The following is a 25,000-nucleotide window of genomic DNA, read 5'->3' as shown; positions in this document are numbered from 1 at the left end:
GTGACTCTGTTTAGACAGTTGGCCCAATTTCAGTCCGGACACAAGCACACATGCACGCGAACACACACACACACACGAACACACACACACACACACACACACACACACGCACACACAGACACACGCACACGCACCATTTTGTGTCTGTTTGACTTCTGCCATGATGGGACCCATTTCCTTCTGAACATTTCCTGCTTTCAAGAGTCTCTGGGAACACATCCACACACACACACACACACACACACACACACACACACACACACACACACATCTGTATGTTTGTAGTCTCCTTTGTATGTGAATGATGGACGGAGAAGAGCAACCTGCCATCCGGCGTCTTCCATCCATGGAATCATGTCCCAAAGGAGAGAACAAGCAGGAAAATGCCTTTCATTTTTTGGAACAGCATTGGTTGTGCAGGGATAGAAACCTCTTTCCCCACCCCTCGCCACTTTAGAAGTGTGGGTATGATGGCAGCTCCTATTTTATTTATGTCTTGTGTTTTATTCATGTTTCTCTATTTAATATATTGATTTATAGGTCTGGTTGCGTGCTCCCTGCCTTGAGTTATCACACGCTGGTTTGGGAATGTTAACACAATATTGAATTTACAATGCAGAGCTTCTACAATGGCCCACAGTCTCCCTGTGTCTCAACTCTTTACCACATTACCAGTTCACTGTGCTGTGTGGTGAGCAGGCTCGGGTATTATCCTCCCTGCCTGATTCCTGAGCTGATTCCTCTCAGGACCGCAAGGTGTTACCACCTTTACCCAGTTATATATACACAGTATACACACACACACACACACACACACACATATCTCACACACACACATATCTCACACACACACATATCTCACACACACACACACATATCTCACACACACACCCCGCCCCCCCCCCCCACACACACACCTTTATCAGGTTTAGATTGATTCCATGCATTATCATATTTGCTGTAGACGTTTGGGGGGCGGGTGTATGTGTGTGTGTGTGTGTGTGTGTGTGTGTGTGTGTGTGTGTGTGTTTCTGTGCGTATGTGTGTGTGTGTGTGTGTGTTGTGATGAATTGTGACAGATCCGTCTGGGCCTCAGAGGTTATTGGGGAGTAGAGGATGGTCGGGGGGTGGAGGGATATGAGGGTAGAGGAAGAGAAAGGGGGAGAGGTTGGTGCCCTGATTTCCCTAGTTCCTGTCTCTATAAATCCCAGGTCGTAGATCTTTCTATCTGGGCTCTATCCTTCTCTGCTGTACGTCTCCTACTGCTGCTGGGGCGCGCAACGACTCAGAGAGCAAATCAAATCACTGCCATAATCTGGTTTACTGTTATGAAATGTCACACAGTGCAAAGGGAAAGAGAGAGAGAGATGGGGGTGGTGGGGGGGGCTGCGGGGCATCGAAAAGTGTGTGTGTGAGAGAGAGAGAGAGAGAGAGAGAGAGAGAGAGAGAGAGAGAGAGAGAGAGAGAGAGAGAGAGAGAGAGAGAGAGAGAGAGAGAGAGAGAGAGAGAGAGAGAGAGAGAGAGAGAGAGAGAGAGAGAGAGAGATGTGTTAGGAGGCTGGTTATATTCCAGTCTGTTTGAGAATTTAAAGACTATGGATTTGTCCGATGGATAGTCTGTTAAGCTGGCTAATAGAATGCATGGCTGGAGGAAAGGTGCCACCGAGAACAGGGTTTGGATGAAGGCCTGGAGGCTGGTGCTGTTGTTTAGAATATGGCCGTAGAACGGTTCCACTGCAATCTGCCGACCTGCTGAGGTAGTACACGCACGCACGCACGCACTCACACACACACACACACACACACACACACACACACACACACACACACACACACACACACACACAATACGCCCCCCTGATTACCCCTCTCTGTTACCTGCCTGCTGTTAGATCACCACTGTGGGATTGACCTAGGATGGAATGGGATTGTGTGTGTGTGTGTGTGTGTGTGTGTGTGTGTGTGTGTGTGTGTGTGTGTGTGTGACACCAAACCTGCCAGAAATAATCGATTCTGTGTGTGTGTGTGTGTGTGTGTGTGTGTGTGTGTGGTAAACACACACGTGTAAAATAACCCCTTATTTCCAAGTGTTATTTTCCCCCAGATGAGGGGACATCAGAGAGATAGAACCCAGGGGGAGGTAAAGCACTGGTCATTTTCTCTCTCCTCCCAGTTCTCTCTCTTCCTCTCTCTCTGTCTGTCTCTCTCTCTCTGTCTCTCTCTATCTGTCTCTCTGTCTCTCTCTCCCTCCCTTCTTTCCTTCTTTTCAAGAAACGATATATCTCTCCCTCAGAATGCTGTAATAGAACAACCAACCATCTCTCCTTAAGAGCGGACCATCTACTTTTAACATGGGGTCATCTAGCCAATCTAGCTCCGGAAATGATGACCAAATAAGGACTTCCCGCCGACCCAGTCAGACAGGTAGATTGTGGCAGCAGGATGTCCCGATTTGGTCATCATCATTTTCCTCTGGATAGTTCCAAGTGATGATACAGTGATCAGTGAATGGTAGTGGCCGTGTTGCTCTTGCTGTGTCAGAAAGGAGAGAGCTAGAGAGAGAGAGAGAGAGAGAGAGAGAGAGAGAGAGAGAGAGAGAGAGAGAGAGAGAGAGAGAGAGAGAGAGAGAGAGAGAGAGAGAGAGAGAGAGAGAGAGAGAGAGAGAGAGAGAGAGAGAGAGAGAGAGAGAGAGAGAGAGAGAGAGAGAGAGAGAGAGAGAGAGAGAGGAGATTGAGCAGGATTGAGGTGTTCAAATGCAACCAATTGTAGTGTAAGAGAGGAACAAGGAAAGAAAAGCGTAAATAGCACTGCTCACTTTCAGGAAATCAGGACAGGACAGCAAATCAAAGTAGAATGTGCTCTTTTTTTCTCTCAGTCTCAATTAATGAGAGTGTGTGTGTAAGTCTGTGTGTGTGTGTGTGTGTGTGTGTGTGTATGTATGTATGTATGTATGTATGTGTGTGTGTGTGTGTGTGTGTGTGTGTGTGTGTGTGTGTGTGTGTGTGTGTGTGTGTGTGCGTGCGTCTGTGAATTGCAGTCTGACACACAAAACCATCTCTTCCTTTGTTAACTGAAAAGAGCAGTGAGTGAAACCCACAGTGCTCTGGGTAGACGCGTTGGTTAAAATCAGTGTCTCCTACTATTAACCCTGTGGTACAGTACAGTTATGAAACTCTATGTGTGTGTGTGTGTGTGTGTCACGACTCAGGTTAAAGTAAGCAGTGATTTCATCCTGCCTGAAGTGCCTGCCTAGTGAATGTTTTTTTTGGGGCGGGGGGGGGGCTTTTTGAGTTTTAGTGGAGTTGATTTGGGCCCCTGTGTGAGAGTGAGAGGGGGAGGAAAAGAGGGGGAGGGAGGGAGGGAGGGAGCGAGGGAGGAAGAGAGAGAGGGTGAGGGAGGGAGGGAGATGGAGAGAGAGAGAGGCAGGGAGAGGGAGAGATAGGGAGTGGGAGGGAGGCAGAGAGAGAGAGAGAGAAACATTGCCCTGGTCATGTTAGTATTAGTCGTGGGTGTGTGAGTCATTTAACCATGGAACATGGTTCTTGGGCATGTCCCAAATTTCCCTCATTGCTCACATTCACTCTCACACTCTTTTCGACAGATTCATTTAAACAAGGAAATCAATATTCGTGCCCACCCCCCCCCTCTCTCTCTCTCTTTCTCTTCCCTTCATTTTCTTGGCCAACATTCTCTGCATATCTCCATTGCTTATGAGAATCACAAATCATATTCCAAATTGACTTATACGCTTTTGTCGTCTCTCATACATATCAAAGCAGATGAGGGATGATTGGGGAGCCCTTCTGACTTATTTCTCTCCTTTCGCAAGTTTTTAATAATACAGCCAAGTCATTGTCCCAGAAACTCACATTCTTGGTGGGTGCATACTAGGTGTGCAGCGGTTCTGGGTTTTATATTGAACCGTATGGTTCGCCTTCCACGGTTCAATACACCAGTGAACCGTGGCGGTTTTCGGGTTCATGCTGTGTTTCATTCAAAGTCAGAGGTCGAGTGTGTCTGGAAAGCAGTTGCTTCTTGTGCAATGTTTGTTCATGGAGAGCGGAGTTGAGAACATGGCAACAGTTTGAGGAAGCACCGGATTGCTACAAACCTGTGTTGTGGGGTCATCCATTCTGGTTTTGGCATTGAATACAGAGATGAGGGAACAAAAACAGTGCACAGAATAGGGCTGCAACGATTAGTCGACTAGTCACAACTAATCGTTTTCGAAAATTCGTCGACGTGAGATTTTGCTGTCGACTAATCGCATACAAACTTATATTAAAAAAAACGGGATTTTTTTTTTTTTTTTTTTTTTTTTTTCTCCCCCCCAACGGGAGCCATGCAAGAATCAGCTGGGTAAGTTTTAGCTAACGTTGTTAGCCAACTGGCTAACGTTATATTGTTAGGGTCGTAATGTTTATGTTAGCTTTACTGTTACATGTTGGAAAACAACGTCTCATGGACAGGGCTGTACATGCTATGAGCGTTTGTGCTATTAATTTATTTGCCCTGTGGCACGCATGTGACAGACAGAGGCGCTTGTATGTAACGTTACGTAGCAGGGGTTTTCCATGTTGAAGCCAGGAGAACGCGAGATGAAATGAAGTGAGGGGTGGTCGCTATTAAAATACCAGGTAGTCATGGTGGATGATCATGAATGATGCTTGATAAGTGAATGCTATTTCAATTATGTTGAGTCCACCAGCGAGCTGTCTGTAAGATAAACAGCGCCAAGCGTAGCCTACTAACGTGAGCTGTCTGTAGTCTAGCCAGCAATGCTAGCTAGCCAGTCAACTAGCTCTGTGAGCAGCTGTAGCTTGGCGTAACGTTAGGTTAGATAGCTAGTTAAGCCGGATTTATGCTTCTGCGTCGCCATTTACGCGCAGCGAAAAGCCACACGACTAATCGCGACTAACCGAAAAATAATCGACAGATTAGTCGACTACCAAAATAATCGTTAGTTGCAGCCCTAGAACAGAAGTGTCGTATATGCGCATAATATGCGCATAATGCATGTATGGGCTACAGCTGGTAAAACTGTCATGGCAAAAGTGCATTTTTACTTTCATTTCTTCCTCTCCTATACCAGTAGTCAAGCCTAAGAGGCACTTTTACATTTGGAAGTGTTTATTAAAAATGTTAACATTTGAAAGTGTTTTTTGTTTATATATATTAAAACATTTGTATATTATACAATATACCAGTCATATTCTGGAATGTGTCTAAATGTTAAAGTTCCATAAGTATAAGCAAAATAAAGTCAAGTAACAGTTTGTAAATAAATAGTAGCATTTTTTTTCTCCTTATGCACAAAAACACGTACCGAAACCGAACCGTTTTTCATTCGAACCGTGGGCCAACTGAACCGTTGCACCCCTACTTCATACTGATAAGGTTGCTCATGGAGTGATGCCCCATAGTCTAAAGTGGCTCCTTACCTAGTCCTCCTCACTGTTCTGAAAGGAAAGAAAAGCTCATTCTTAACTGATGACTATCTACATTGTGTTGTATCTGTCTTCTGTCCTGTCAGTTTAAATGAAGGTAAGAGGACGACAGGAGAGGAAGCCACATTAGACAATGGAAGACAGAAGCACCATCAACGGCTGTTGTTGGACTTGACGACACTTTCGGTGTCTATCTTACATTTACATTTACATATTTGGCATTTAGCAGACGCCTTTATCCAAAGCAACTTACAACACATTTGTCAAAGTAAGTGAATCATCTATCTATAAGTCATCGCAAGAAAAGTAATCTTTGCTCTGGCCAAGTGCCATTTGCAGTCATAATGCTATGATGGAGAGGTTTCAGGAGGGACAGTTAAGGTGTAGTCTGAAGAGATGGGTCTTCAGTCTACGGCAGAAGATAGGGAGTGACTCTGAAGTCCTGACAGCGGTGGGAAGCTCGATCCTCACCTGATACTCTCTCCCCTTGACTCCCGTCTTGACTCCCGTCTTGACTCCCATCTATCCACACTTCATGTCCTCCAGCAGACTCCTTTTACTTTCCTCTTGGTTCAGTTTCCAGGTGTTTGGTCAAGGCCATCCAAATGTGAGTGTTTCAAGCGATAGGGACAGGGATTTGTCTCTGTCATGTTCCTCTATCACCTGTCTTTCCATATCTTAGGAAAGGTGCAGAGGGCCATTTCTCTTCCTCTCTCCTCCTCTCCCCTCCTCTCCCCTCCTCTCAGCTCCTCTCTCCTCCTCTCCCCTCATCTCTCCTCCTCTCCCCTCCTGTTTTAACAAACATTCAGGGTGAGGTGTACCACTTAAGAGAAGCTCAAACCACACCAACAAGTCTGACAAGCCTATTAGTTAAACAAGGTTTCTCGCTGTTCTCACATGATTTATAAATCAATAAACAATACTTTTTTTTAATGTACAGACAAACTGGCTTGTTGTTCTCTTATTGGCTGTCAAGGAAGATTAGAGTGCTGTTTACTGAGTAAATACACAAGGAGAGGTTTTCTCTGTTCCTCTGTTGTTGTCAGACATGAAGAATAAGAGTCGCGCGAAAAGCCAGCGGGGTGTGATGCGAGCGAGCTGATTATGTATGACACAGACACACGCACACACACACACACACACACACACACACACACACACACACACACACACGTGCGCACAGTGAATCGATTATTTCTGGCAGGTTTGGTGTAAAAGCGAGGGATGATAAACACTCTGACTTGGTTATTAATTTTGAGTAATGGCTGTGTCAGAGTTGGGCACGTTGATAAGTATCGCCGCCAGGGAAAACACTGTCGCTGGCCTAATGTCATGGAGCAGAGAAGACTGAGAGGGCAGGCAGGTGGAGAACCGAGTGGGGGACATGGAAGCTGTTGCGGGTAGAAGTTACCCTTCCTTTTTTTGCTTAACACTTTTTATTGTTTTTTTAAACGAGTTAACATCCTTACGCCAACCCTCCCCTCCCCTCCCTTCCTGATCCTTCCAACCCTCCCCCCTTGCCTGTTTTCGTCCAGATTTTTCATCAAAATGATTGTCCATTGAGGCTTTTTGTCTAACCAAAGACTACAAAAGAAGTAGGGACAATGTAATATAATGATAAGAAAAGAGCATGAAGAAAAGAAAAAGAGAAAAGTAAGTAAGAGGAGAGTAAAGTGTGATAGAGATATGGGTGGGGGTTTCCCCGTTTTGAGTGGTACTTGTAAATTCTCATAGTCATTTAACAATGGGTCCCAGATCTTTTTTGCAAACTTTTGGACCAGAACATGTTTATGTAGGCGGCTGGTTGACATTCACAGCGAGGACATGAAGGGTTGACATTTTTCACCAGTCTTGCCTTGGTCAGGTGTGCTCTCAAAACAATGTTGAGTTGTATCAAGCTGTGCCTGACACAAGGGGAGGAGGTGAAGAGGTGTGTATTAAGTAAAGCACTGCCCCCCATTGATCATCTGTCATTTCCTCTCCAAGACCTTTCTCCCAGAGTCTCCTAACATCTTGCAGTTAGTGCGAGGTGATTTTGCATATATTGTTATAGATAACAGAAATTAGACTTCTGCTATTCAGGGATAGTGAGAGAATGTGATCTACTGCGTTGTTTGTCGAGACGTCTGGGAATGAAGCATTACTTTACTTTACTTCTGGACAAAATGTGTGATTTGACGGTATGTGAAGAAGTGAGACTTCAGTAAATTTAATAATTGAGAGAGTTGTGCAAACGCTCCAAACTTGCCATCGACCTACCCAGCCTTTTTTTAAGATAATTGACATGGTCATTCTTAAGGTGGGTTTCCTCTAGAAAAGCTATGACCCAATTAAGGCCCAATCCCAAATCACCCCTATGGCTCAGTTTTGCACGTTCACGTGTAGGGTAGGGGTGTCCCAATTCCTGTTTTCATGTAAGGGTGGGGCTAAGGGGTAGGGCTTTTCACAGCTCTGTTTCAAGATTTTTCATGACCAGACTAGGTTCCATGGCCCTACGTTACAGAATGCCTTGCAAATCATCTAGAGAAAGCTGATTGCTCTAGGCAATGTGGAACACAACCACAAATGTAATTACTTTTTCTCCGTTAATAAAGATTTGAAAAATTATGATAACCATTGTATTATTTTATGTCATATGTATTATCTTATTATGTCATTTGAATGTATTATAGAACTTTTCTTTCTAACAAGCATAACAAAAAGATGATTACTCTATTATGCCGATGTGCTGTGCCTATGCTGACATGGTGCTCAGCAGTAGAGAACAATATAATGTCAAAACTATTGTCTGGGCGCTTCCATTGGACTGCCTGGGGCGGGACACCGGAGCACTCATACAATCTGTGCGTTTGTTGCGGAGGAACAGGGTGACTGACTGTCAACAGTGACTGAGGAAGATGCAAGTCGCAGTCGCCCTGTTGGGCTCTGCAGATGTGGGTGCTCCAGTGTCTTGCTTTGGATGGTCTCGTGGAGGTGGCCAGGTAATGGTTTTCCCATCGAAATACACTAGGCCATCGGAGCGCGATTCACATTTCTGCTCCAGAACAAGATGTACAATCCTGTTTATTTAGAAATAAATTCTTACCTATGGCATTTGACAGCGGATGATGGTAGACATAATGTAAAGTTATCTATCTAACGTTACATGTTTTAGGGCTGATTTGTCCATGATAGGCATGCATTTTGCCATATTTCTATATTGCATTTCCCCCTTTGATGGCACATGACACTATAGCTGTGGCACTTATTAAACCAAAACAACCGGCAATCTAATCCGAGCAGTTGTTATTATGTAATATTATTGATGGGTTTTATCATGTAGCTGACTAATGCTGTGGACAACGGTTGTTTCTCCAGCGTTCCTGTCACATCGGATTTCGGAACGCCATAAAAAAAACTTCACCCGCTTAGTTGCTCCTCTAGTGCAGACTGGCAGGGAAGGAGCACAGAGTGTTATCCTACAGAGCACCGCTATTCTGTCATGAACTGGCATGATAACGAAGCATTGTTCTTTTTTATTTGATGACTTGTTTGATCGATTGATAGGATGAAACTTAAGATATGAATGAATCGCAAATGTCGATTTATTATGCTACTGATGACGTATCAGGGTCTTGAAGGGTTGTCCCATTTCATAGGGGAAGATTTCCATCACTACCCCTTGTGGCTCTGTTTCTGAGGGCTTGGCTCCAAAGTGAGTGGCCCTCCAAAACGAGCCGTAGGGGTACGAAAGGGAAACGGGTTGGGCCTAATTGTTGTAGATAGGACCCTATTTTCACCCTATTGTCTTTTCACCCAGTTGTTACACCCTTGGTGTTTAAAGAAACAAAATGAATGAGCCTATTTTGTTTGTAGATAGATGTAGTTGGAACAAATGTGTCTGTGTGTTTTGACTGTGGACCTGTGAAATGCCATGATCTCATTCTGTACTGTTTGTCCATACTATATTGTATTTCTTTTATTTTTCTTTGTCTTTGCTGATATGGACCTATGTGTCTAAAATAAATGACATTGAAATAAAGTTAAATTGAATTGAATTTACCCTAGATCACTTTCTAGGTGCTACTTGATGATATTCCAGGTCAACAGGGAGAGCGAAAAGTGACTAAGATGCTCTAAAAGGTGGATAAATACTCCAACAAATAAAAAAAAGAACAGACTACACTACCTAGCATTACATTACATCGACTATAGTAATGTTACCCGCTTAACAAAGACGATGTAGGCAACGTAGGCTGGAGGACTCTCTCCCTCCCCCCCATCACCAGGTGCAGTCCTGTATGCCTGCCATGTGCACATGAGTCAATGTATTCAGTCAAACTCACCTTGTGGCTTTGGTAGCTAGACTCCATCTGGAACCAATGCATGTCACTCGCATGGGAATAAGACACATTTCTCTTTTATTCTGAAACCTTTTCTTCTTCTCACCACTGCCAGTATTATGCTCAGCTATTAAAGAGATGTTTTGCGTTCAAAGACCCTGTTTTAATTTAGTCAAGGTCAATCATGCAGAGTAATAGGGTGCTTTAGTTTACTGCATAAAGTAAACGTGTGTGTGTGTGTGTGTGTGTATGTGTATGTCTGTGCATGCTTACGTGTGTGTGTGTGTGTGTGTGTGCGTGCATGCGTGCGTGCGTGCGTGCGTGCGCGCGCTTGCGTGCGTGTGTGCCTGCGTGCCTGTGCAGTTGCTTGCGTGTGGTTCATGTATGTGTGTGTGTGTGTGCGTGTATGGCAATAGGGCTCCATGTCCGCCTCCCTCCCTATGGGACTCTCTCCAGTGTTCCACCCCAGAGGGAAGCACTTAAAGGCAGCGTTTGTTCTGCCTACAGCTGGATCCACGGGTCATGTGTAAAAGCTATTTGAGTCGCGCTGAATCAGGGTGTCTGCAGAGTAAATAGGTAATGTAATCACACAGAAACGTTCCTTAAGAAGTGCTCAGCTGGCCGGGAACCAATACGCCAGAGCCTCGTTGCACTCAGGGAGAGATGAGGGTCGCACACAGGGCCATTTGGGCAGGGAGAGAGGCTTTGATGCTTCCTCTGTCGAGACGCTTGTCCTTCAGCGCTCCAGCGCTCTGCCCAGATTCTGGACTGTACTGCCACGCACACACACACACACACACACACACACACACACACACACACACACACACACACACACACACACACACACACACACACACACAGGCTGGAGGGAGCACAGGCCAAGATGTGATGCTGATGGCAGAGATGACTTTCATCCATTTCTTTTGGGTTGAATCCTAACTTGACACTTACTGTAACTCAAATGTTTGCATACATTTCAATTATTATTCTTTTTTGAATATACAGTTAGTTTAAAAGAGATTTAATATCCTTCTCTTTCACCTCTTTCTGGGAAAAAAAAAAGCCTCACAAAGATGTGCTGTAGTTTAGAAACGGTCAGTAACTCATCTAGACAGGTGTGAAAAAGCTTTCATGTGAAAGAGCACAAGGGTATGATTTGGTGCAAATGTGTGTCATACAGATGCATAGCAGTCAAACCAGGTTGTGCGCACAGACACACATGCACACACGCACACACACACACACACACACACACACACACACACACACACACACACACACACACACACACACACACACCAAGAAATGTCAGTGCCTTCCCTGAACCATCTCTTCTACATCAGATTAAAACCCATAGAAGATGATCCTGACATTTTCAAATGACAGGTAAATGCATGAAGCAGCAAAACTTTTTGTTTGTGGAACTAACTTTATGATTATTCAAATTCTTGTTCACAGAGACCAGTACCAGTGTTCTACAGCCGATGTCATTACTATGAACAAGCCCAGTGTTTAGAAGAGTCCTGCGTATTGAATCTTCCACTATAAAAGGTTAACTGAACAAGTTAAAAGTCCAGCTGGACCATAGAGGGAGGTGTGATATGGCTGTCCATAGTGAGAGAATTAGAGACTGATGTTGTTTGGATCATGGAAATGGTAAGGCTATCAAGCGGCTAGGGTACAGGAACCATGGGGTTAGCTCCCGCTTTCTTCCTCTATGCTGGAGACTTGGCATTCAGCCTTGTGTTCTTTCACAGAAGGCTTGCTTGATGACTAAAGCTGCAATTTCCTCTTTCTTTCTTTCTTTCTTTTGTTCACTGCATTTAAAATATGACAGGTTCAGATGGACAAAGGAAAGGGTATTTATAAAGAGTTCTCTATTATGCTTCTTTGTGTATTCATCATCAGGCGTGCACATGTCTTTATGGCCTTGGCTCTAACAGACTGTTAGAAGACTAGCTCCTCTCCTCTCCTCGCCTCTCCTCTCCTCTCCTGTTCTCTTCTCTTGTCTTCTCTCCCCTACTCTCCCAGAGTTTATGGAGAGAAAAGCGGTTAGGGTTAGTGTAACCGAAGGGTTAGGGTTAGTGTAACTGAAGTAGTGGGAGTATGCCGTTGATGGATACCTTATAGTCCAAAGTCAAAATTCACCGATAATTAATATTTCACTCCCAAAGACTGTTTGATGAAGAGGAGAGGAGCAGAGATACGCGAGGATACACAGAGAAGGAGGGAACTTAAGGAGAGGAGAGGATGTCCTGTAGGGGAGAAGGCAAAGGAAGAAACTATCCTTAGCTATTCTTCTTAACCTTCCCTCCATTCCTTCCCTTACCTCCTTCCTTTTGTATTGTGTATCCCTGTATCCCTCCTCTGTATCTCCCCCCCCCCCCCCCACATACACACACACATAAACACACACACACACACACACACACACACACACACACACACACACACTCATCCATGAAGATAGGCTTAATGAACCTTTGTTAACTGAATTTTGTCCCTTCTATGGAGCTCCAGTGTCCCTGGTGGCAGAGTAGAACCTCAGCCATTGTGCTGGTGAGTCCCTCTCCATAGACCTACCTAATATATGTCTAATATATTATATTATAACACTGCTGTAATTAGCTGGGCTGCTATTGAGGGGTGTAATTGTTTTTTTAAACCCTTTTTGTTAGTGAGACGATTTCTATGCAAATGCCCAGAATTGGGCCCCAATTCAGAAAACGAAGGTTCCTGGCCACCAGGGGAGAGAGAAGAAAGGAAATTATAGGCATCACGGCGGTGTGTGTCTGTGTGCGTGTGTGCGTAGGTCTCCTGCTTCTCCTGCTTCTATACCCAGCTGAACTGGATGTCAGACTTTCGTACTTTGCCACCCCTCCCTCTTTCCCTCTCTCTCTTCCCATTCTAACACACCCAGGCCAGGGCATATGGTCGATTTTGATCGGGTGCCCAACTTCTGCACCGAAAAATAGAGACTGGAACGGATTGATGCATAAACACTCACGATACACTCCCTAAAACTCTGTGGAATTTATCCCATGTCTTAGCTGATTAGTGGTGTATGGAAGTGTGTGTGTGTGTGTGTGTGTGTGCGCATTTAAAAAAAGGTTCATTTTCTCTGCTCTATGATTTTATTTGAATCAGCGACACATCTTTGTTGACCCTATGGGTTGGATGTTTGCAATGCCTGAGGTTTATTTTCCTAGCTGCTTTGAGGTAGATACGCTTTCCAGGAAAAACACAGTGTTTAGGTACCACCAGCCCAAACCCACTTATAGGCCCATACTGAGTCACTGAGGTAATGATACAAACAGTATGATGGAATGCTTCTATTCTAAATGCTTCAGTTCAAGTACCGTACTTTCCGGTAACAAGTCAACTCCTTAAAGTCAATTGCTTTGGCCTGTAGAATACAGTACATCAATTAAACCTGACCATGCAGATAGTGCACTTAAAGGGAGTTTGGACTCCGGCCAGGAGTTGACTATTTAAATACACCAGCTTTCTCACACCGATGATGCTATCGCTAATTCATAACATTGCATTACATTCTGTCACATTGCAGTGTTTTTAACTAGGCACTACTGTCATCACCAGCAGTGGCCTCCTAGTCACTGTTTACTCCCCACAAGATCCTATCCTTCTGAGAGGGGTAATAACTATTTGCTCTGGCTTCTACGTTCTCCCCCCCCTCCCGCCCCCCCTCTTCCTTCTCTCCTTCAGAGCGATCACTATTTAAACTTCCCTCTGCTCTCCCCAGTCATATCAGATCCCTCTGAAGTGAAAGACTATTAAAGGAGGTCTCCAGAGCTTAGAATACGGCGTGCGTGTGTGTGTGTGTGTGTGTGGGTGTGGGTGTGGGTGTGGGTGTGGGTGTGGGTGTGTGTGTGTGTGTGTGTGTGTGTGGGGGATGTCGTCTGTGTCTGTGTGTGCACGTGCACATCCACGTGTGTGTGTGTGTGTGTGTGTGTGTGTGTGTGTGCGTGCGTGTGCGCGTGCAGGGTCCTTTCTTATCCCCTGAATCTTCAATGAGAGTGTGAACTCTGGTGGGAAATCTATTGGCAGCAGATTCTGAAGATTACGGAAATTCAGTCTTGTAGGAGGCAGTAAAAAGGAGGGGAAATAAAAATTTGCCATGACCCGGAGAGACTAAGAATATGAATAAAGTGTGGTGTTGATCTATTGACCTTGTGGTATGAGGTTATGCCTTTTCTTTCTCTCTCACTCTCTCTGCCCAGTGGGAATGGAATGGGAAAACGTTGAAGCGGTTGCAGCGTTGCAGTAAGACACACACACACACACACACACACACACACGTCACACACACGTCACACACAAGAAACAGAAGGGCTAGAGACACAGACACAGCAAATGGAAGTGGCTGCTTAGTGACTCTCCTTAGTGTAGGCCTGCTGCTCATTCAGACCATAGATTCAGGTTCCTCTCATCTCAGGCAGTCAGGCAGGCAGGCAGGCAGGCGGACCCCTCAGGTAGATCTGGAGGGAAGTAAACCTACCGTCATTAGCACTGTAGATGTGAGTAGACGAGAGAGAGGGAGCTGTCTGGGTCATTAGCAGGTTTGACCTTTAATGTGACAGCTGTTGAGCGAGCTACTTAACCCAGATTGCCCAACATCTATTCATCCATAGAGATGGGAATGCAAGGTATGGAAAATGTAATCATGTAAATGACTCCCGGATCATCGTGTTTCACAGGGAAATAAGTGCTGATGTGGGAGGGAGGGAGGGATAGAGGCAGGGATAGAGAGAGTGAGTGCTTTTCCTCAAGGGAGAAATCACTGTCTCATGAGGCTTCACTTTGACACCATCAGCGTTTTGAGATGCGCTCTCATCCGCTTTATATGTCCCTCTTTTCATTGGCGGACCTCCACCGTCTCTCGCTTTATCGTCCTCTCATATGCAAAGATCAAACATGGCTGTCGTCATGGGTTACGATAGGTGATGATGAAGAGAAGCGTTTGACATGACACCGTACCTCATTAGGCTCCTGGTCTCCCTGTGTCTCTGTCTTTTGATCTCAGTCATCGTATCGACATTGGCTAAACGTTTTTTTTTTTTTTTGCTTGTGTCTGCTTTATTACATTCTACAAAGACTGTTGGTCAGTCTAGATGAGAGGAACAGGCAAAGCAGAGAAGTTCAGGGCCAGTGTGTCCAGTGTCACAACATGTGTGGTAATGTAATGAGAATTGTGAATTGGTATTGCGCCAATATATTAGTGTATATGTTACGGTACATGTGGAAATACGGTACATGTGGGAAAACTAGGGTTAGGGTTAGGGTTAAGGTTAGGGTTAGGGTTAGAAATGCCAGCATGTACCAAGTCACCCTAGCACCTAACCCTAACCCTAGTTTTCCCACATGTACCGTATTCCCACATGTACCGTAACATATATATATATATATACAATAGTGTAATATATTAGTGTATACATTTCAAACAATTCATAACAGGTTACATTGGCAAAGGCAAGTTAGATCCGCATGCTAGCTAAATCAATTGGGGAAATTCGATTGATAGAGTGAACTAGTCTGGTCTAAGGTCAGTACTAGCCCACCAGTTGGTGCTGACCTACCATTTGGGAAACACTACTGTAGACCAACAGGTGACAGTTTACTTCAAGGGTGCCCCGAAGCAGTCATTGTTGTATTCGTTTAGAGACCACATCTGTGACTCAGGGTGAAGTAAAAAAACTCCTGTCCTGCTTCGTCACGTCCACCAATTGAACCTGACAGGGTGAGTTTCCCCAAAAAGATTGACAGCTTCTCGTAAAATATACTTCATTAGGCCTCAAAATTATGGATCAGCATACACACGAGGGGATTGGCTGGTGCCTCTGCGCATTAAATTAATAAGGCCCGTAACTGTAAGATGTTTCACGAGAGTAGGAGAGATGGATGCCTTTTTCACCACCTTGTGAAATATGTAATTCATCTTCATTTTAACGGGTGTGGTAAATGTCAGGGCACAGATATTCTCTTAATGAAAAGATCACCCTGTGTCCAAAGTTTGACAAATGGAGATGGTTTCGGGTGAAAATTGAGAGAAGACTTGAGTCCCGATAATGCGGATGAAAAACGACCGAGTTCGTACTGCAGGCCTAGCTCTTGTCAGTTACCTAATTCCAAACCGACCTCTAACCGCTCCTAACCCTACCTTCAATTCCCCTTATTTAGACCTGAAAGGATTGGATGGGCCTTGTCGTAATAGCTCCACCTGGGCTCCTGATTGGCCAGGTCGAAGGTTGGTCATGTGGTCATGTGATCATCAGGGTTTCCGTTAACCGGTAATTACCGGTCTTTGTCCGGTAAAATTTGTTGAAGTCCGACAAATGTAAATCTCTTCGGTCATAATGTCCGGTGAAAATAATTCCCTCTAAGCACAATTTGAATACAATTAGCTAAAGTTCACATTCTGATTCCTTCTATTTTAAAAAAGACGAATATATAGGCTATGTATTTATTTTATTATTATATGATTTGACGCCGGCATGATGATGACTCCTAATGTGTAGGCTAGCGGCTGCCTATGCGAAACAGCGGTAATAGTCAGATGCCACATGGGATTGATGCCAGATGGGATTACAGCCTAACCAGTCTATTACCGCTAAACCCAGTAGCCCATTCGGCGATAACCCGGCCCATCTGGCAACCCTGCCAACCCGGCCACCATAATAATACGCAAACGTTGCAGCTCAAAGTGCACCATAGCGAGCGATTACATTAATGTAAACATGGCAAGACAAAGTAAGCTTAACAATTACTTCATGAAACCAAGCAACAATGAGTCTGAGGAGAAGTCTGGATGAACTTCATTGGAATTATCATTGATGAGACAGTAAATATCACCGTGGACAAGAAGCTGATTATATACGTGAAGTTGGAAATAAAAGGAAGAGTTGAGACATGTTTTCTGGGCAATTATGATGTGCACTCGGGGACCGCACAGTGTATATTTGACAAAGTGTCCCGCGTCATTGGCCTGGGCTCGGATGGGGCCAGTGTAATGATGGGGAAGCGTGCTGGAGTTGGTGCTCTTCTGAAGAAACTGAGTGCGTTTTCCATTCAGGTGCACTGTGGTGCCCACCGAGTTGCGCTGGCCGCGCTAGATGCTGCAAAGGCTGTTGACCAGGTAGGAGCCTACAAGCGCACAACTGCTTCTGTGTACTCCTTTTACAAGCACTCAGCCAGCATATTATTATATATTATATAGCTCGCATCTAATCGTATCGGATGAGAAATAGACATTAAACGGCATATATAGGCTACACAACAGTAATCACCGCGACAAACAGCTATATTATATTTTAATATGATGACCGGAATATCTCACGTTTATCCGGTAAATCGAAATCTTCCCGGACACGATGACCGGCGGCAATTTTTTCTAACGGAAACCCTGGTGGTCATGCTGTCATGTGACAGCAGCTGGTGAAACCCGGGAACAAGTCGGCACCCGATTTAATGTTCAGAGTAATGTTCAGAGTAATGTTCAGAGTAATGTTCAGTCCACCTAGGGCTAGGGAACATACAGTGGAGGCACTCGCATCCATGCCCAGCATCCTCTCTCTGCTCCCTCCCAGGGCGACTGTGTTCCTAACCTGCATAGGAAGTGTTTGCTTATTTGCTTATGAACTGACATATTACTACTGCCATTTACAAACGGGAACTTCTGCTCTATCAGAGGCTGCTTCGCTACAGTTGGGGGGTATAACTGTGAGATTTAAAGTACCTGAGAGTGTTGTAGTTACTTAGGCAGATGTCAATTTACTCTCGGTTCCCAGAGAAAACGCTCTCTCCGCTCATCTTCCCACGGTTTTATTCAAACTTACTGCAATGTGCATGACATCAATTTACCCCTAAAAGCTAAGGCAGTGGCAAATAAGGCAAATATACATTTGCAGCACACATGTTTTATACCATTTCATTATTTGCTGGGAGACTGAGTGGAGGCGGGAGTGTGGGACAGGGTGGGGGGGGCGGTGGTGTAGTGAACATTATGGTCCCGCTGTTAGAAGCCTCTGGTGATGAACCCTGAAGTGGATCCCCAGAAACCATTTCACACTGATGGCCCCAGAGGGAGGGCTGGGAAAGAGAGAAAATCTGAGACAATCTCTCACATCCTCCCTCTCTCCTCTCCTCGCCTCTCCTCTCCTCTCCTCTCCTCTCCCCACCTCTCCTCTCCTCTCCTCGCTTCTCTTTACAGGGCGAGTCCCACCATATCCCATGTCTTTGTGAGAGGTTAGCTGTGTGTGGGTTGGCAGCTGTAAATGGACGATAAGATGAGTGTTTGTTTTTCAGTGATTCTCCTTCTACAGTACACACACACACACACACTACACAACACATGCTCCAGGCTCTTATTAGAACTTACGACCACAGACAGAACATTTAAGACTTGATGAGCTCTTAATTGATCAGCCTTCTCATACTGGGTGCCTGGGTCTCTGGTATTAATTCATTTTAGTCTGCCTAATCAATACTCTCAGTAATAGAGAGAAACATAGGGAAAGTTGGAGGACGGAAAGAGAGAGCTGGAGAGATAAAGGACAGAGAGAGAGAGAGAGAGAACGCCTGTGGTTTCGTATTAGCATGAGCTGTGTTTAACAGTGATGATGTTTGTACTTATTTTTTCTTTTCTAACCTTGGCCCGGTTTGTTTTGGCCAACGTGTTTTTATTCTCTGTTTAGAGACCGTCTATTGTTCCTCCCTGAAAGCTTTCCTGCATTAAAGCCATATACATCAAATGGGGAGCTAAATCGTGTGTGTGTGTGTGTGTGTGTGTGTGTGTGTGCGTGTGTGTGCGTGTGTGTGTGCGTGTGTGTGTGCGTGTGTGTGCGTGTGTGTGTGTGTGTGTGTGTGTGTGTGTGTGTGTGTGTGTGTGTGTGTGCGTGCGTGCGTGCGTGCGTGCGTGCGTGCGTCGTGCGTGCGTGCGTGCGTGCGTGTGTGTGTGCGCATCGTGAGTGTGTGTGTGCGCGTGCGCATGTGTGTCGTGAGTGAGTGAGTGAGTGTGTGTGTGTCTGTCTTGAGTGAAAGAGAGAATGGTGACTGCTAATGGCTTTATTGGAATGATACCAGTTATGAATTATTCTAAAGTTGTCATTTATCCCCCCCTCTCCTCTCAGGAAAAGAAAATATAAAAAAAAAGATTGGTTGGTTGAGTAAAGAGAGGAGAGCAGCTGCAATCTGTACATGTTGTCTGGAATAATAGCCTGAGGACAGCTCTAACTGATCACTGGATGCGTGTGTGCTAATGTAAAGAGATGGCTCGTATGTGTGTGTGTGTGTGTGTGTGTGTGTGTGTGTGTGTGTGTTTGAGCTAATGTAAGAGGAAGGCTAATATCCGCCATGTCACAGCTCCTCTCCAGACATGGGTGAGGCATCACTGACACACCCATCCTTCTTCTCTCCTCTTGGCTCCAAACTTTGCTGTGGAACTTTGTCACTTGCGTCCGTGTGTGTCCGTCTGTTTGTTTGTGTGTGTGCGTGTGTGCCTGCCTGTGTGTGTGTGTGCGTTTGCGAGCGTGTGTGTGTGTGTGTGTGTGTCTGTGTGTGTGTGTGTGTGTGGGTGTGAGTGAGTGAGTGAGTGAGTGAGAGAGAGAGAGAGAGAGAGAGAGCGTGAACTGGTGTTTGGGCCCTGGGCTCTGACTCTTGGCCCTTGCATCTGATGAAACTAATAGAGAGATGATTGTGCTGAGCAGGTCAGCCCAGCTGTCAGCAATTAATATGACACTGGGAGTGAGTGAGTGAGCGAGCGAGCGAGGGAGGGAGGGAGGGAGTGAGAGAGGGAGAGAGGGAGTGAGTGAGTGAGTGAGTGAGTGAGTGAGCGAGAGAGGGAGGGAGGGAGTGAGAGATAGTTAAGAGAGGGAGAGAGGCAGTGAGTGAGAGATAGTTAAGAGAGGGAGAGTGTGACTGAGAGAGATTGTGAGGGGAATGGGTGAGAAGAAAGGAAAGAGAGAGGAGAGGAGGGGAAAATGAGGCTGAAAGCATAGTGATCAATTAGCTCTGCCCATCACCGACATTACTGTATGTGTCCATAGGCAGGCTGGCTGCTGCTGCTGCTGCCGCTGCTGCGTGTGTCAGCTAATCCAGAGTGACATCTGTGCTGTGTTGTACAGACATGTATTCACATGATATTTGACTGCATGTTCTGGGACAGATGACATGTACATGAATGCTGTCATTACTGCGGCACGGGCTAGAGGAATGGGTGGAGACGGATTGGCCAATGACGATACATGTACACACACCAGACAGCAGCCCCCAGCCCCCAGACTCTCAGACTCTCAGAGGACTTGGGGGTCGGGTGGGGGGTTGGACGTGTGCGTGTGCGTGCGCGTGTGCGTGCGTGTGTGTGTGTGTGTGTGTAGGGAGGCAGGGAGGGATGAATACACCCTCTTAGGCATGCCAGAGGCCTGTCTGACTAATTAAAAGACCCTGTGTGTGTCTGTGTGTCTGTCTGTCTGCTTGGGGGGAGAGTCTCCCTCTCTTCCATGGTTTCTGGGATGTTTGTCCTTTGATGTTCTTTTACGAGGCCTTAGAGACTGTGTGTGTGTGTGTGTGTGTGTGTGTGTGTGTGCATGTATGCATGTGCGTGTGCGTGTGCATGTGTGTTTGTCTGTGTGTGTGTGTGTGTGTGTGTGTGTGTGTGTGTGTGTGTGCATGTATGCATGTGCGTGTGCGTGTGCATGTGTGTTTGTCTGTGTGTGTGTGTGTGTGTGTGTGTGTGTGTGTGTGTGTTTGTGTGTGTGTGTGTGTGTGTGTGTGTGAGGCTTTTAGAGACTCAAAGTCACAGGGCCACAAAAGAAGCCCTCGTCTGTGGCCAATGGGATCAAAGCTACAGGGTAGGAATTAGAAATCAGCCCCCAGCGATAGACACTTTTGTGGGGCACGAGTATTTGTGGGGCTTTTTACATTTTTAATGTGTATTTTGGAGTGAGAGGATTATGCATTTGATGTGTGTCTCTCGGCCTTGTAGCCGAGACAGTATGGTATGTGACAGTATGGTATGTGACAGAATGTATGAGAAATTACCAAACACCATGAAAGATCACAGACTCTTTGACACCAAGTGTGTTTAGAGTCCCAATCTTGCGGGTTTGATGTCCGAGCTACTGAAACAAGCCATTCAATCGGCCTTGACATACTGTGGCCGAGTACAGGCTTAACTCAACAACACACACACACACACACACACACACACACACACACACACACACACACACACACACACACACACACACAGCATTTTCAAACAGTCCAACTTCAAATAGTCCAAAGTGGACTCCAACACTCTCTTTTGGCCGATATCCCATTGACTTCTCTAAATGGCTTATTGTGTGATAGCTTGAGTTATGTACAAGTATCGGTGGTCGCCTTTGTTACGACCTCATCTTTTCAAATAATTTACAGCGAGAAAAGTTAAGTAGTAAATAGAGGTTTTTGTGGAACTAGACAAACTTTCCCTCCTGTATGTTGCAGCTAGGGTATCTGTGTTCGTAACCCAGCCACACACACGCAGCCCAGCTCATTATTTCCAGTGTTTGTTGACACGCTCACAATCCTCCTCAGCCTTGTAATGTGTTACGCCGTTACCACACTTGACCTTGGTTGCTATGACAGCAGCGGCGGTAGGGTTGCACCAAGGTGTCAGTGTGTGTCTTCTTGATGAGTCTCGCAGGCACAACCAGCTAGGTCCACCCGTAAGGACTGTGTGTGTGTGTGTGTGTGTGTGTGTGTGTGTGTGTGTGTGTTTGTGTTTGTGTGTGTAATGATGATTAATACCTTTGTTTTGAAAGCCAACAGGGAGTGTGTGTGTGTGAGCATCAGTGGTTGCCTCACACCCTCTTAGCTGTCATCAGTGTGATCGCTGTTCTGACATCTGACACATTGTCCCTGTGGCTTGTCATTCTATGTGTGTGTGTGTGTGTGTGTGTGTGTGTGTGTGTTTATTACACACACACACACACAGATACCCTAGCTGCATTATTTTTAAGCGATTAATCTAACAAAAAAAGAAAATCAATTAATCTAATGGCTAATTTATTGATTATTCTTTTATTGCTCAATTAAATATACAAATATATAAAACTTAAAAAAAATGAATAACCCTTTGGTAATCTCTGTTTTACAGTCCAACATAAAATCTCTCCAAAATAAAATTAAAGGAAGAGCTTGTTCAATTCAAGTAAAAGGAATATAGTGCCTGGGGTGTGCATGGATTTGGGTTCCTTTTATGGAAAATGTCCTCCACACGTCCTGAAAAAGAGACACATAAAGCACATTAGAATAATGATAATAGTGGCATATTTAAAAAATTAGTCTGGCTTCCACGTCACTGCTGTGTTATGATATAAATAATAATAATAATAATAATAATAATAATAATAATAATAATAATAGAGCCTTTTTGTCAAATACCTGATCAGAAAAATACTGGACTTCAAATTCAAACTGAAAATACATGGCCGGAAATAAAGTATAAAATGGACGAATAACAACGTTAGATGACGGATGGTGTTACGTTAGCAGTGGTGCAAAAATTACTTTTAACATGGGGGAGATGAAGAAACATTTAGAAAATCAATTTTAAGTGGCTACTACTAACAGAATCACGTAACATAAGTGTTGATAATCCTAATGCTTGGTGGGTCGCCCCAGCCCTATGTGTGTGTGTGTGTGTGCATGGGAGATAGCGTCAAGAGATTACAGGGGAAATTCGGGCTGCAACAAAAAAACATTTTGTTATCGATTAATCCTTGGATTATTTTTCCCAATCAATCAATTAGTCTGAACGATTAATTTGCATACACAAAAACATGGTTTTGAATTATACTAATGCATGCCTTTTTCAAATGCATTAGTATGGGTAGTTGTAATGCCATTGAATGAAGTAGAAGCCGCACACTCTAGTTCCAGATGCGTAGATAGTGGAGATTTTAATTGACAACGGTTTCGGCCGTAGCCTTCTTTCTGCGGTGTGCGTGTTCTCTTCTTTTCCAATATAGTTGTAATGCCATCATCCACTGGTCACATACATTATTTTATATTGAAATTGTACCTATTGATATAGTTGATAGTTCAGACCAGAATCAGTGATATATTGTTCAACTAAAAGGCATTGCAATATATAATAATAATAATAATAATAATAATAATAATAACAATAATAATAATAACAATAATAATAATTAACGGCTTGTCAATCGTAGTTATGCAAATCAACTAATTTACATATGGTAATCAAAATAATCGACTAAGTCCCACCCTGGGATACAATGGCAATGACAATGACAATACTATGATGGTTGCACAATCATCTCTGGTTATATTGCGCATTGTACATGCCTCTTTGATTTAGCTTCTTTTATACATCTGCACATTACGTACTGTACATAAGCTACCACACTGTATGAGCTAGCTTAACTGTACATAGCTCATAACTGTATATACCTCTAAACTACCGTACATGCCTTACTGTACCTATCACTATCATTGTCATGTTTTTAGATCATGTTCTTATATCACTATTTGCACTTCTGGTTAGATTAAACTGCATTTCATTGTATGGTACTTGTACTCTGCAATGACAATCAAGTTGAATCTAATCAAATCTAAAACAGACAGTTTCTCTCAGTCTCACACACAGATTCCTGTCTTGGGGAAATCATTTGCTAATTGGTTTCTTTTTGAATAACACTGTTATTTGTGTGCACACTGTTAATCACTCTCCCCTCTCTTCCTCTCCCTTCCTCTCTCCTCCATGTCACTGCTGCCTATGGTGATGCTGCTGTGTTTGGCAACCTCAGGTAAGAGCCAATGTTTTGTTTTTAGATCAGATTCACAGTTCCACATTTGCTAGTTCTGATTTCCCAGATTGTCCTGTCATCACTGTTCTTATTCTGTAGATGTCAATCAGACATTTTCAAAGGCTTGGTTTTTGAAGATTTGGAAGACTTCATGGTTTTAGATTAATTGAAGAGAGATTTAGGCTATCTATGTCTTTGCACCTGACTAGTTTGTAGCTTCTGAACACGTAAACGCAGTATGGCTGAAACATACTGGGATCATGCATGTACAGTACTGTATTCATCTGGAACATGAGTGCAGACGAGAAGAGAGGAGAAGGAGACTAGTGTGGCAAGAGCTAACTAACCCCCCCAGGCCGTCTCTGGCCCCATGTCCATCTCTGCCTCTCTGACCATCTCTGCCCCACTGTCCATGTCTGGCCCTCCGACCCCCCCTGGACGTCTCTAACCCCCTGGACATCTCTGGCCCCGTGGCCCCCTGGACGTCTCTGCCGGCCCCCCGACCCCTCCTGGCCGTCTCTTGCCCCTGTCTGATATTTAATACCTCCCTTCTGTTTGTTGGCCAGACATAAGAACCGTTTTAATTACATCTGCATTCCAACCACTCCCCTCTGCCATATACGTATCTTTCTCTCTCTCTCTCTCTCTCTCTCTCTCTCTCTCTCTCTCTCTCTCTCTCTCTCTCTCTCTCTCTCTCTCTCTCTCTTTATTTCTACCCCTCTCTCACTCTCTCTACTCCCCATCCTTTCACTGCTCTGCATGTGTGTGTCTCAGTAGTGGTTTAGGCTGGCGAGTGGCAGTGCCAACATCACAGTGCCAATTTTGTGCCAGAGCAGGATTAAACAGGCCTTTTCCAGACTGGGGTTCAGGGTCACATGCCAGCGTCGGGTCTCTCTGTAAAGATGATTATGACTCCATATTGTCCCCAGTATCCAGTATCCAGTATCCAGCACTAGCCAGTACCAAGTTGGCATGTCTGCTTCTCTCAGACTGTGCCTGGCAGACCGGGTAAATTTGTGTGTATTGTCTTGTGCCAGATTAGTGTGTGTGTGTGTGTGTGTGTGTGTGTGTGTGTCTGTCTGTCTGTCTGTGTGTATGTGTGTGTTTCAGAGTGTACACTGCAAATACCAGACCGTACCAGACTTTACCGGACCGGGTCGTGGTACTGACGTGTTGGCACCTGAACGGTCCTGTTACCCAGGGTGCTTTGGGCCACAGGTGGTAATGCGATTACGGGCAGGAAAGGGGATTTGTTCAGAGGGCAGAGAGAGGAACATCAAACAGAGAAAGAAGGGATTAAAAAAGAGAAAAAAGAGCCTGTATCCCTGTCTGTGAGCCAGTCATAGGGGAGAGGATGGAGGGAGGGATGGAGAGGGGGAGGCGGTGGCAAGGTGTAAGAA

At 44.8% G+C, this 25,000-nt stretch overlaps 1 protein-coding gene across 1 annotated transcript in view; it reads left to right on the top strand.

The window, feature by feature from the left end:
* fbxl17 (F-box and leucine-rich repeat protein 17) overlaps positions 1-25,000 on the top strand; it is a 195,274-nt gene that overhangs the window by 68,565 nt on the left and 101,709 nt on the right. The window lies entirely within an intron of this gene.

This window comes from Nansenia antarctica, assembly GCF_963989245.1.
Source record: "Nansenia antarctica genome assembly, chromosome: 5".
NCBI lineage: Eukaryota > Metazoa > Chordata > Actinopteri > Argentiniformes > Microstomatidae > Nansenia > Nansenia antarctica.
Note: the sequence above shows the minus strand (reverse complement) of the source record. Positions and strands in the feature narration are given on the sequence as shown.